This window comes from Misgurnus anguillicaudatus, chromosome 11 (genome assembly GCF_027580225.2).
Source record: "Misgurnus anguillicaudatus chromosome 11, ASM2758022v2, whole genome shotgun sequence".
In the NCBI taxonomy this organism is placed as follows: Eukaryota; Metazoa; Chordata; class Actinopteri; order Cypriniformes; family Cobitidae; genus Misgurnus; species Misgurnus anguillicaudatus.
The window spans coordinates 762,917-777,551 of NC_073347.2; the positions used below are offsets into that span (position 1 = coordinate 762,917).

The 14,635-nt window shown below is 38.9% G+C and overlaps 1 protein-coding gene across 3 annotated transcripts in view; it reads right to left on the reverse strand.

Moving 5' to 3' along the window:
* plpp4 (phospholipid phosphatase 4) overlaps positions 1–14,635 on the reverse strand; it is a 225,294-nt gene that overhangs the window by 137,576 nt on the left and 73,083 nt on the right. The window lies entirely within an intron of this gene.

The window sequence follows — 14,635 nt, forward strand, 5'->3', positions numbered from 1 at the left end:
GTTTCTACTGATACAAAGCTGAATGCTAAATTGGTGAAGTATTCCTTTAACAAATCATGAATTTATGTTAGTTTATAGGTAGTCTGTTTCTCAGTTTGCTGCAGCTATAAGTTACCCAGTAGCGGAGGGAGAAAGTGTTTGATGGGTGGGTCTCAAAAAATCTGCGTGCCAGAAAAATTCAAATCGTTTTTTTTTACTTAATTGGGAGAATAAAATAACTCTGTTCTGTCCGTCAGTTGTGTCAATTCAAGTTCAAATGACGTTATTCAATCTAACCATATTACAATGGCTGAAACAGAAGGCTACATCCTCCGGAGGTCGGATATACAGGCTGCATACGTCATTAAGCCTGGTTTATTTCAGTTAAATGAGCAATATGTGGAGGTATTTAAAGACTTGTATTTTGAAAAGTCTTTTACGAAAGAAACTTAGACGGGAAGTGAAGTGTACGTGACCCGGAAGCGAGCGCGGAGAGAGAGAACAGAGAAGTTTAATGTGTGCACGTGTAGAGCGGGCTGTGAGCGCATAAAGTGAAGTATAGTGACATTCTCGTGATTTCTTTGTTTTTTTTTTTCGTGGCTGGCGTTAGACGAGTATCGAAGTGAGCTGACGAAGAGCTGGACCGAGCTTGTGTTGTCATGGAAATTATCACGGTAGCGAGAATGCTGTGTATCCAGCTGTGTGTGTGTGCACGCGCTGCGGGAGGCAGTGACGCTCACGTGGACAGCGCTTGAGTGAGTTTTTTTGTCTCTGCCTGATGAGAATCGAGGTACTGTGAGTTTTCTTCATTTTTATTCGACTACAGTGGATATCCGGAAGAAATACACGGACAGTATTTTTGTTGATTTGAGCTCAGAGTGATTTTTGAACGAACTGCGTTTGTTCTCATTGTTTTGAGAACCAAGTCTCACGTGCTGTTCCTGAGTGAACGCAAACAGCACAGACGCTGACGCTCTTTTGACAGTGGGTAGCTGATTTCCCGTTTTGAGTGATGAACCTGAGTTTTGGGGTTTTTCATTAAAGGATTTTCTTTGTATATATTACTATTTTTATTTTTCATCTGAAGACTTTTGGAAGTTCTACAGTTATAATTTTCTCAATATTTTGGAAATAATTTCCCTTTTTGTGTGGACTCTCTACATAAGTAGACTTTGAACTGAGAACAGTTGTTACTTTGAAAAGGAACTCTTCATATTTTTCATGCTTTAAGAGACATTTTCGCTTACTGGAACCCTCCGCGTGAACATATATCTAATTTGTTGCTGATATTCGAAACTGTTTTTCTTCTACTCGCTATTTTCAAGAGAGAGAGAGAGATTTATAGTTCAATAGGTTTCGGTTGGACTAACTGATACCCTGCCATATTCGGACGCTCCAGCACGTGCCAGTTCTGTAATGAGGTAACAAGAATGATGTTGAGTTATAATGCTCACCAAGGTATGTTAACTTTCATGAAAAGTCTGTGAATTGTATTTTTGAAGTATAACTTTGACTGGTTGGTGTACTAAACAGTTTTGAACTGTATTTTTGAACTGTATTTTGAAGCATTACCTTTCAACAGTTGGTGTACTTGAACCCTTTTACACGGTATTGTGCACTGTATTTTGAGGAACTACATTGAATAATTGGTTTATTGAACTTTTTTTTAATTTTATTTCATTTTGGAAAGATTTATTTCACCTAATTCAAGGTTTGTGTGAAGTAGATCAGTAAAGTAAAACACACAGAGCTGAATTTAAAGGTTAGCAGGATATAGACCCCTTCACGGTTCACATCACAGGCTGTTCCCACTGCGCATGTCGGGGTCAGAAAAGTCATTACAGCAGATTGAGTTGCGTATTATTCGGTATCGTCAAAAATGCCTACTTACGTCGTGGGCTGTGAAAATCGCACCAGGTCTTCCGTTAAGTTTTCGCGATTCATGTAGAATATCAAAAACAAAAAAATACAACATCTGCGTCTGCAAGCAATTAACGTGCAGACTGGAACAATGCAAAGATCAAAGAGGCTTGTGTTTGTAGTGCTCACTTCATTTGAGGTAAGTCATCATTTTTCAGCACTGTTAGATTAAATTATAAAGCCTAAATGGTATGAACAGTTCGACCCCGTGCTGTGAGCGCACCCGATAGTCATTTAATGTTTACAAACCTTGAAGGGGTCTATATAAAAAGGAAAACATTTAAACTTGTTTTTTTATATATATTGTCACTTTTATTGGTCTCTAACAAAGGAAGAGATTGTGTTTCTTTCATTATTTTATTTTTATAATATATCTAAATACATATTTCTTTTGTGTTATCAAACACTGTAGAAATAAATTCAACTTCTGTTATTTTGGAGTAGGGGCATTTTCTCTGTCTTATGGGCCGGTAGAGGGGAAGAGGAGTTAATCAGTGTCATTATACTCTGAGTAGGTGCCGTGTTCGTTGTTGAACTTCAGAGCCTCAAATCCTCATCAGTCGCTATTGTTAAAAGGCAAAAGCACACTTAGTAAGGCAGATAAAAACATACTTACATAAATAAGTACAGAAAATAAATGTTCTAGGGTTTGAAGACATAGCTCTGTCATTTCTCTAGTCGTCCAAAATATACTGCAGCAGAAGTTTAACTTACCCCTACATTGTAGTGAAATTCACCGCTACATTATTTGGCGTTACGAACAGGATCAAACTTGGCCTGATTTTTTGCCTTTCGTAGTCAGTATTCTGTCCCAGGTCTGTGAGCAAGAAGAAAATGGCAGAATTAGAAGCGCTGAAAAAGGAGTTTGCTGAAGTACAGAGGAGGTTAGCGGAACAAGCTGGTGCCTTGGATCATGCCAGAGCGGAGCAGCGAGAAGCGTTGTCTTTGGCGAGAGCTGTAATGGAGCAGCAAGCATCCTCTCGTGCTACCCCAGCAACAATCTATATCCCACGGGATCACAAACTCACTGATTTTTCTGGTGTTGCCAAGGCTGGAGATGGAGGTGTAGAAGAGTGGATTGGTTCCATGAAGTCGGCATTCCGTGTCATGAAAGTGCCAGAGGAGGATCGAGTGGAGTTGATTAAACAGCACTTGAAGGGAGAAGCTAAAGACACTGTGAAATACATGCTGGAGGAAGAGAATACCAGTCAGGAGTCAATCTTTAAGCTGCTCCAGGAGACATATGGGGACAAGGTGCCCATTGGCACAAGATTAAAATACTTCTATGATCGAAAACAAGCACCAGGTGAGACCATACGCGCCTATGCTTATGATTTATGAGAGAAACTTTACAAAGTGAAACGTAGAGAGCCAAGCCGAGTATCAGATGAAGAGAGTGTTCTGAAAGAGCAGTTAGTCCTCGGACTCAGGGATGATTTTTTAAGGAGAGAGATGAAAAGGAGGGTCAAGGAAGAGCAAGGCTTGACTTTTGCACAGCTGATGCAGGATGCTATCACATGGTCTGAGGAAGAGGAAGGTCTGAAGGTAGTTTTAAGACCCTTGCACGTGCGAGAGCTACAGTTCACACTACTGTTGTGACTAGTGACAGTTCATCCTCACTGACATTAGAAAGATTGCACGAAGCAATAGAGAAAATTGCTGCTCGTCAGGAAGAATTGTACAGAATAGTTCACAGTCAAGGGAGAATTAACCCCCAACCTGCTGGTACAAGGAGACAGCCATTAAAAAACAGTGAAGGGAAATATATCTGTTACACATGTGGTAAACCAGGTCACACCAGTCGACAATGTGGACAGAACAAAGAGCTGAGTAATAAAGGTGCTGCATCCTCACAACTCGCAGAGGTGACTGAGATGGCGAGAGGAGCTTCGTCGGGTGATCTGGCTAACAATGGGTCCTCAGTAGTACGGAGCCATAAAGCTGACTGGAAGGTTGATGCAGTGTCAGGAACTCTTAAGGAGAGTGCTTTTGGAGACTGTTTAACTGTGGATATGAAAATCGCAGGGGTGCCCACCAAATGCCTGCTTGATACCGGTTCGGAAGTCACTACCATCTCAGAGACTCACTTTAAACAACATTTCGGAGAGCAAAAGATACAGCTGTCGTCTGCTAACTGGGTGCGTCTCACTGCTGCAAACGGATTAGATATTCCTGTTCTTGGCTGTTTACAAGCAGATGTAGAGTGCATGGGAAGTCTGCTTCCTGGGAAATGTGTTTTCGTACTTACTGACTCCAACCCTGACGCAAAGGAGATGAAAGGATTAGATGGAATTGTGTGAATGAATGTTCTTAGTGAATTGAAGTCTGGAAAGGAACTGAGCGAGGAAAGTAAAATCAGTCAAAGTACAGATGCTAACATAAGAAGAGTGATAGCAAGAGTGAATACAAATGAGAAACTATTGGGTCCAGAAGGAAGAATAGGGTTTGTTAAGGAGGCCTGTGAGTGAGAAGATTGTGCAAGGCCATTGCAGTGTACCGCAGCAGGTGAGATGTCAAGTACTGGTGGAATGCACAGATTCTGTTACTCTTCCCAGAGGACTGCTAGTAGCCAATGTGCTTGCAAGCCCAGAAAAAGGAAAAGTTCCGGTGCGAGTGCTAAATCTCTGTCAGGAGTCTATCAGATTGATGCCCAGGTCTAGAATAGCAGTTGTGTCCAAGCCTCAGGAAGTAGTGCCAAAGCAAATGGTGGAATTTGAAGAGGATGAGGGCGAGTTACGCGTTAAGCAGCATATGCAGTGCAGTATTAGGATGGAAGATCAGACCACGCAACCGCCAATTCCAGTGCAAGTAAATCAGGAGGGACTATCTGAGGGGCAACGTGAAGAGTTAAATGCTCTGCTTGCACGTTACAGTGATGTTTTTTCCAAAAGCGACACAGATTTTGGATACACCACAACAGTGACACATAGCATTCCTACGGGAGAAGCGCAGCCCATAAAGCAACGACATCGACGAGTCCCACCTCACATCTTTCAGGAGTTTAAGAGACATGTGCAAGATCTTGTCAGTCAAGGTATACTGAAGGAGAGTCGTAGTCCTTGGGCCTCGCCTGCAGTCATTGTGATAAAAAAGACGGGAGTGTCCATTTCTGCTGCGACTACAGGAGGCTTAATCAAGTCACGTTTAAGAGGAATCCTTGTTGCTTTAGGGAATGCACAGCTGTTTTCTACACTGGATCTCACAGCAGGTTACTTCCAAGTGGCGGTAAAGGAATCAGACCGGGAGAAGACTGCCGTCACAACACCATTCGGACTATATGAGTGGACAAGGATGCCGTTTGGATTATGTAATGCTCCGGCTACTTTTCAGCGGCTAATGGGGGCAGCATTAAGCGATCTAGCCTTTGACATTCTCTTAATCTACCTGGACGATGTTATTGTTCGCTTTCAATAAACTCAAGAGTTGTCTCATGTCACCTCCGATCCTCGCTGATCCTGACTTCCAACGTCCGTTCATACTTACGAAAGATTGGAGTTTTAATGGACTTGGAGCAATACTTAGTCAGAAGCAGGAAGGCGTAGAACGCGTCATTGCCTACGCAAGCAGGGGTCTAAAGGGATCAGAGAAGAATGACCGCCATTACAGCGCATTCAAGTTGGAGTTATTAGCCCTTAAATGGGCGGTAACTGAGAAATTTAAAGAGTACCTGATGTTTGCAAAATTCAAGGTTATTACTGATCACAACCCTCTCCGCTACCTGGAAACAGCCAACCTTGGTGCAGTAGAACAGCGGTGGGCTGCACAGTTAGCCGAATTCAACTTTGAGGTCTGCTATAAGCCTGGTAAACAGAACACCAATGCTGACGTCCTTTCTAGGATCCCCTGGGAAATGGAACCCGAGAAGGAGGACACAGACAAAGATTTCATTCAATTATCCAGAGATGAAGTGCGGGCATGCCTATGGCCAAGTAGAGAAGAGGAGGTGGACAAGTCCATGATCAAAGTTGCCAAGCAGGCCACAATAAAGAGAGGTGTTGATGGTTATGACTGGGCATCCATCAAAGAACAACAGAGGAAGGATTCTTGTATAGCACCTACAGTATTGTTCAAAATAATAGCAGTACAATGTGACTAACCAGAATAATCAAGGATTTTAGTATATTTTTTATTGCTACGTGGCAAACAAGTTACCAGTAGGTTCAGTAGATTCTCAGAAAACAAACAAGACCCAGCATTCATGATATGCACGCTCTTAAGGCTGTGCAATTGGTGCAAGTGTGTTCAAAAAAATAGCAGTGTCTACCTTTGACTGTACAAACTCAAAACTATTTTGAACAAACATTTTTTTTCTGGGATTTAGCAATCCTGTGAATCACTAAACTAATATTTAGTTGTATGACCACAGTTTTTTAAAACTGCTTGACATCTGTGTGGCATGGAGTCAACCAACTTGTGGCACCTCTCAGCTGTTATTCCACTCCATGATTCTTTAACAACATTCCACAATTCATTCACATTTCTTGGTTTTGCTTCAGAAACAGCATTTTTGATATCACCCCACAAGTTCTCAATTGGATTAAGGTCTGGAGATTGGGCTGGCCACTCCATAACATAAATTTTGTTAGTTTGGAACCAAGACTTTGCCCGTTTACTAGTGTGTTTTGGGTCATTGTCTTGTTGAAACAACCATTTCAAGGGCATGTCCTCTTCAGCATAGGGCAGTGGTTCTCAATCCTGGTCCTGGAGCCCCACTGCTCTGCATGTTTGGTATGTCTCTCCTATCTGACAGACAATGAGATCTCTGCGAATGAGCTAATGATTTGTATCAGCTGCGTTAAACAAGGGAGACATACAAAATGTGCAGAGCTGTGTTGCTCCAGGACCAGGATTGAGAACCACTGGCATAGGGCAACATGACCTTCTTTAAGTATTTTAACATATGCAAACTGATCCATGATCCCTGGTATGCGATAAATAGGCCCAACACCATAGTAGGAGAAACATGCCCATATCATGATGCTTGCACCTCCATGCTTCACTATCTTCACTGTGTACTGTGGCTTGAATTCAGAGTTTGGGGGTCGTCTCACAAACTGCCTGTGGCCCTTGGACCCAAAAAGAACAATTTTACAGTTGATGTGTTCTTTGGCAAATTGTAACCTCTTCTGCACATGCCTTTTTTTTAACAGAGGGACTTTGCGGGGGATTCTTGAAAATAGATTAGCTTCACACAGACGTCTTCTAACTCTCAGAGTACTTACAGGTAACTCCAGACTGTCTTTGATCATCCTGGAGATGATCATTGGCTGAGCCTTTGCCATTCTGGTTATTCTTCTATCCATTTTGATGGTTGTCTTCCGTTTTCTTCCACGTCTCTCTGGTTTTGCTCTCCATTTTAAGGCATTGGAGATCATTTTAGCTGAACAGCCTATCATTTTTTGCACCTCTTTATAGGTTTTCCCCTCTCCAATCAACTTTTTAATCAAAGTACGCTGTTCTTCTGAACAATGTCTTGAACGACCCATTTTCCTCAGCTTTCAAATGCATGTTCAACAAGTGTTGGCTTCATCCTTAAATAGGGGCCACCTGATTCACACCTGTTTCTTCACAAAATTGATGACCTCAGTGATTGAATGCCACACTGCTATTTTTTTGAACACACCCCTTTCAACTAATTCAACTAATTGCCCAATTGCACAGCCTTGGGAGCGTGCATATCATGGGTGCTGGGTCTCGTTTGTTTTCTGGGAGTCTGCTGAACCTACTGGTGGCTTGTTTGCCATGTAGCAATAACAGGATGTGCTGAGAGCCTTGATTGTTCTGGTTGGTCACATTGTACTGCTATTGTTTTGAACAATACTGTATATATGACGCTGTGGTTGAAAACAGGAGGCTAATGGCACGTAGTTTTCGGGGAATGGAACCGCAGCAAAAGAAGTTGGCTAGACAGTTTGAACGTCTGAAGCTAAGACACGAAGTGTTGTTCAGAGTGATTATGGATCCAAGAGATGGAGAAGAAGTTTGGCAGTTGGTAGTGCCAAAGTCCTTACGATCTAAAGTGTACGAGGGGGTGCATGAACATGGAGGACATTTTGGAAGTAGAAACACATTGGAACAAATACGGAGTTATTATTGGCCCTCAATGGCCAATGATGTACAGGCATGGGTAACCCAGTGTCGAAGATGTACCTTGGATGTGTTTCCCAAGATTCGTGCTCCTATGACCTGTACCAACGTAACAGCACCTTTAGAAGTCCTTGCCATGGACTATACTGTGCTTGAGAGATCGGCGGGAGGCTATGAAAATGTTCTCGTACTCACAGACATGTTTACCAGATTCACTGTGGCAGTCCCGACTAAAAATCAGACAGGGCTTACTACTGCCAAGGCTTTGGTACGACATTGGTTTGTCTGCTATGGTTGCCCCGCACGGTTGCACTCAGATCAAGGGAGGTGTTTTGAAGCAAGTGTAATTAAAGAACTCTGTAGACTATATGGAATCAGCAAGAGCCGCACCAGCCCTTATCATCCGCAAGGGAACGCGCAGTGCGAAAGATTCAATCGCACTATGCATGACATGTTGCGGACGTTACCTGCGGAAAAGAAGAAGGATTGGAAGTCTTACCTGCCTGAGTTGATGATGGTTTACAATAGTCACATTCACTCATCGACAGGCTACTCGCCATTTTACCTAATGTTTGGGCGAGACGCAAGGCTGCCCATGGATGTCTTAGGAGGGAAGGATTTGACAGAGGATGAAGCAGAGGATTTGGATGAATGGGTGAAGGATCACCATGACCGACTGAAGACTGCAGTAGAGACTGCGAAAACAACTGCACAGGAAGCCTCCAGGAAGAGGAAGAGACTCTATGATCGCAAGGCTGCAGGTGCGCTCATTAGGCCTGGTGACAGAGTACTGTTGCGAAACCATAAGTTTAGGGGACGTAACAAAATCCAGGATAAGTGGGAGTCGGTACCGTATTTGGTTGTGCAGCAGAATCATGCAGATTTGCCAGTGTTTACTGTACGTCCTGAGCCAGGGGGTCCCACAAAAGTAGTTCACAGAGATCAGCTTAGACACTGTACCTTCCCCTCTCCCACACGGCAGGTTACTTGTGCTGAAAAGGAAAAAGAGGTGTCAGAAAAAGATGTTGATTCACATGACATTGTTTACACTCCATACCCTGCACACTTTCAAAATACAGATTTTCCTGAGAGGGTTGAGGTGGAAGTGTTGAGTGGGGAGGAGGGTGGTATAAGTGACAATGAAGGGGTAGAATTTGAACAAAATGCAGATTCTGAAAACTCTGAAACTCCAGAAAATGACATCAGTGTAGTACCTGGTTTGAGACGTTCTAAACGAGAAACACGGGGTAAATTACCTGTAAAATATAGACATGACTTTATTATGTAACCTGGGGTGAAAGTGACGCTCACGGAGACAGCGTTTGAGTGAGTTTTTGTCTCTGCCTGATGAGAATCGAGATACTGTGAGTTTTCTTCATATTTATTTGACTACAGTTGATATCCGGAAGAAATACACAGACAGTATTTTTGTTGTTTTGAGCTCAAAGTGATTTTTGAACGAACTGCGTTTGCTCTCATTGTTTTGAGAACCAAGTCTCACGTGCTGTTCCTGATGCGTTAATGCTGCTGAGTGAACGCAAACAGCATTACAGACGCTGACGCTCTTTTGACAGTGGGTAGCTGATTTCTCGTTTTGAGTGATGACCCTGAGTTTTGGGGTTTTTCATTAAAGGATTTTCTTTGTATATATTACTATTTTTATTTTTCATCGGAAGACTTTTGGAAGTTCTACAGTTATACTTTTCTCAATATTTTGGAAATAATTTTCCTTTTTGTGTGGACTCTACATAAGTAGACTTTGAACTGAGAACAGTTGTTACTTTGAATAGAAACTCTTCATATTTTTCATGCTTTAAGAGACATTTTCGCTTATTGGAACCCTCCGCGTGAACATTGATCTAATTTGTTGTTGATATTCGAAACTGTCTTTCTTCTACTAGCTATTTTCCAGAGAGAGAGAGATTTATAGTTCAATAGGTTTCGGATGGACTAACTGATACCCTGCCATATTCGGACGCTCCAGCACATGCCAGTTCTTTAATGAGGTAACAAGAATGATGTTGAGTTATAATGCTCACGTATGTTAACTTTCATGAAAAGTCTGTGAATTGTATTTTTTTAAGTATAACTTTGACTTGTTGGTGTACTAAACATTTTTGAACTGTATTTTTGAACAGTATTTTGCACTGTATTTTGAACTGTATTTTGAAGCATTACCTTTCAACAGTTGGTGTACTTGAACCCTTTTACACGGTATTGTGCACTGTATTTTGAGGAACTACATTGAGTTGGTTTATTGAACTTTTTTTATTTTATTTCATTTTGGAAAGATTTATTTCACCTAATTCCGGGTTTGTGTGAAGTAGATCAGTAAAGTAAAACACACAGAGCTGAATTTAAAGGTTAGCAGGATATATAAAAAGGAAAACATTTAAACTTGTTTTTGTATGTATACTGTCACTTTTATTGGTCTCTAACAAAGGAAGAGATTGTGTTTCTTTCATTATTTTATTTTTATTATATATATATATACATATTTCTTTTGTGTTATCAAACACTGTAGAAATAAATTCAACTTCTGTTATTTTGGAGTAGGGGCATTTTCTCTGTCTTATGGGCTGGTAGAGGGGAAGAGGAGTTAATCAGTGTCATTATACTCTGAGTAGGTGTCGTGTACGTTGTTGAACTTCAGAGCCTCAAATCCTCATCAGTCGCTATTGTTAAAAGACAAAAGCACACTTAGTAAGGCAGATAAAAACATACTTACATAAATAAGTACAGAAAATAAATGTTCTAGGGTTTGAAGACATAGCTCTGTCATTTCTCTAGTTGTCCAAAATATACTGCAGCAGAAGTTTAACTTACCCCTACATTGTAGTGAAATTCACCGCTACAAATACATTCGCAAGGCATAAGCATATTACAACAATTTACGATTAACTATTTAAGCATTAAGCATTTATTTAATTAGCTAAACGTCCATTGGGACGTATAGAGGATTTTTTTGAGTGTATATGGTGTTTTTTTATATAGCTTATAATTTTTCTGTCTCTTTGGCCTCGTTTACATTGTCAGTGAAATGTGACCCAATTCCAATTTTTTGCTTATATTTGACACAGATCGGATGTGTTCTGTGGTAGTGTAAACAGGAAAAAAATGCATACATTCGGATATTTTGAGATCCGTTTCAGGCCTCATTCATATGTGGAAATAAATCAGATATAAATCAGATATGCGCCTATGCGACTGTAGTGTAAACGGGCAGATCGGATTTTCTGAGGCATTACGTTCTGTACATCATTAAAACTGCGACAATTTAGTACTTCACGTAAAAGTCGGAAAGCTTTGAAAATACATAGGATTCAAGTTGAATTTCTTCCCTTGACTTTTTATATTGTTGTAGTTTTATATAGATGAAAAAGCAAACCAATCATTTCTTTAAAAAAATCCAAGGATCTCTATTAGATCTATTTATGTAATAAGGCAAGTTAAATGTTTTCCATCTATTCGTTTTTGTTAAACCTTCTCCTTTATATAAGCAAGTCATTTTAGTAATTTATTGTCTTTTATTACTGTTATAATAAAATAATAATGAACAAATACTAAGCATTCGTAGTAATGGAAAAGTATGTCTTTCATTTATTTGTGTTAGAACGCAGATACCATCCATCGAATAAGTTTTATTAATAAACAAGCTGTTTAGCGAGTTTGTCATTGTAGTGTTTTATTGGTTTTGTGTTTTGCGTTAAGAATAATAATAAACATTTTAAAAATATATTTTTATTCAAGAAATTTTAATATTTAATAATAACTTTAAAAACAAAAGTAATCTAGTAATTTTCATTTAAAATATGGGGTGTGTTTAATAAGTTCAGAGGGTGAAAAAATCTCTACCTGCACATACCTAATAATACAAACACATATTTATAAGAACGTAAGTCTCAGTGTTATTTTTACTTAAAATAACTATTTGGAAAATGAGATCAGAGAAGCTCGTGAGTGCTGCAATTACACTTGCTTTGAAGGCAGCTTATTTTACCAGAGAAAGCTAATATGGTAACGTTGCTTCAGAAGAATTGCTGAAATATATTTACTGATGTTTTATTAGTACTCCTCCAGCTGTTTTATCGGCCTTTGAGATGGGACGCGCAGTCAAGTTCATGCGGAAAGCGAGGTGAATTCCAAATGGCATTTTAGCGCCCTTGAAGGGCACTTCAGAGGGCTATTTCATAAAACTAGATTACAGAATAAGCCAGGCTTATTTTGTTAAGTCTGGTTTATTGCCGGTGGATTTTGTTTCATAAAACAAACTTAAACTAGCTCAACCCCGGTTACTATGGAAACTTATGCTTGCAAACTAGCCTGGTCCGGAGCAGGCTAACTGTCAGCCTCAGTTGTTGCTTAACTAGACTTCCACTAACACTGAAATGTAAATGCAATGATATTACAGCTGACTCTTTGACATTTTATTTTGACTTTATTAACCACTATTAATCTAACAATTAAAGAAAATCAACTTAACTCAACTTAAATTTTGTTACAATAATAATTAATAAAATATAGACATGTGTTTCATAATATGGTATATAGGCCTATCAAATGTTGAATATAAATGATAATCTTAACTACCTCAATATAAGGATAATAGTTTATTAACAAATTTAAGATGTATCTAAATTCATATAATTGCAACGTATTGATGAAATATATATATATATATAATTATTATTGTTATTATTTTTTTATTTAGATTGTCTGTCACACAAAGAGGAAATTTAATTTAAATATACAACACACAAAAGTCAAGTACAGTCATTTAATTTTTTTATGCTTGGTGTGCATAAAAATGCACATTATTTTAAAGATCTACAGTATTTGTATCTTTCTCTAGTTGTTACATTTTTCTTGAAATTTAAAACAAAATTATGGTGTCTGCATGGCTGAAGGAATACAATAAAATTATGTGATGGTATGCTCTTGGCATTTTGTTGTAATGAGTTAAAATTCTTTTTTATCACAGAGAAGATTGTTAGTGTCCTGCATACAATATTTTTTTCAGCTCACAAGGCTTGTACTGTAGACTTACAGTATAATCTGCTTATACCTCAGGCTTTTCTTCAACTGATCCTCACCCTGTAACCATTCATAAAACTCTGTTTATCTATCAACACCTTACACTACACTGTTAAAAAATTATGTAGAACTTACAGTATTACTGTCAGCTGTTTGCCAGTAACTTACTGTAGATTTATATGTATGTTATTTGGCAACAGTTTGTTCAAAGTTAAATGAACATTAAACATTAACAAGTCTTTTTATTTACAGAATAAAACCATCAAATAACAGCCTCATGCAAAGCATTCTGGGAACCAAAATATGAAGGAAACAACAGAAAAAGGTTCATGAGGATTTCTGGTTCACAAAATGCTTTGCATGAGGCTGTTATTTTATAGTTTTATGCTGTAAAATCATAGACTTGTTAATGTTTAATGTTGATTTAACTTTGAACAAACTGTTGCCAGTAAATAATAAACCTTTAAATCTACATACGTTACTGGCAAACAGCTGCATAACTACAGCTAATTTTTTTAACAGTGTGATAATAAACCAGTGGTTTAAAATCTCTCATCCTCCCAGGGTTTAACATGATGACTTGTGGCTCTATAACGCACACATAATTTGCCATCAAAAATGTTTTGAGTAACATGTCAAGTAATAATGATTGGTCAAGAATATGTGTAACATATATGATTTTACACAATCATTTCTTGTACTACTGTAAATTCAGAAATGCATATGCTGTTCACCCACCATGCTCTCAGTGACCCATTTTTTTCTTTGAAGAACAGTTCATCTGCAGGAGTAAAGCTGTGCTGCTGATAGATGACAGTGCTCTCCTCATTGCCAGTTAACATCTTTGGCAGCTAACATAATGAGATTAGACACTTCTTCTAGCATATGATTATGCTTAAATCAACTACACTTCTTATGAACAATATATTTATATTTTATTTTCACCTGTTACTTTATTGTCCACTCAAGTTGCTGCTTTTGAAATGTACCCCCAAATAAAATAAAAAAATGTAAGTTACATTTAAAGTTACTGTAAATGTATTAAAATCATTCATCTGCTAAATATGTATTATATAGGTTACTTAGTAAACTACAAATTGTCTTTTAAAAGTTAAGATTTGTGTTATTTTTAAAAAGTACAGTATATAAAAATTAGCAAAGCATAGCCACACAAGCATTGATGGGGATCGAACCCGGATCCCCGCATGCGCTGCTGAGAGCACCAACCACTAGGCTATCATTTCTGACGATATTTCATGCTTTCATGTGATCCCTTTAAAATAAGCCAATATATTTAAATTTAGTTTCTGCATGCAAGGATTTAATCCATAAGGACTTTCCAAATATTTTATGGGTTTCTTTAATGCAGTAGTATTATAATTTTCAGTCAGTAGTACATTTTCATACATTTTTACCAAAAATTACCGCTTTCTCTTTAACTTTGATCGATTTGATCCACGCTCGACCTCTAGGGCTGCTCAAGAATAGCGTGCACGCGGAATTATCTTGACTAGGGAAATCTGGATCACATTAGTTGGATTGCGTCAGCTTCATTTGCCTTTTTTGAAACCGCTTTAGCCTCGCCTCATTTGTTAGGTTAATTCAAGTCGAGTTT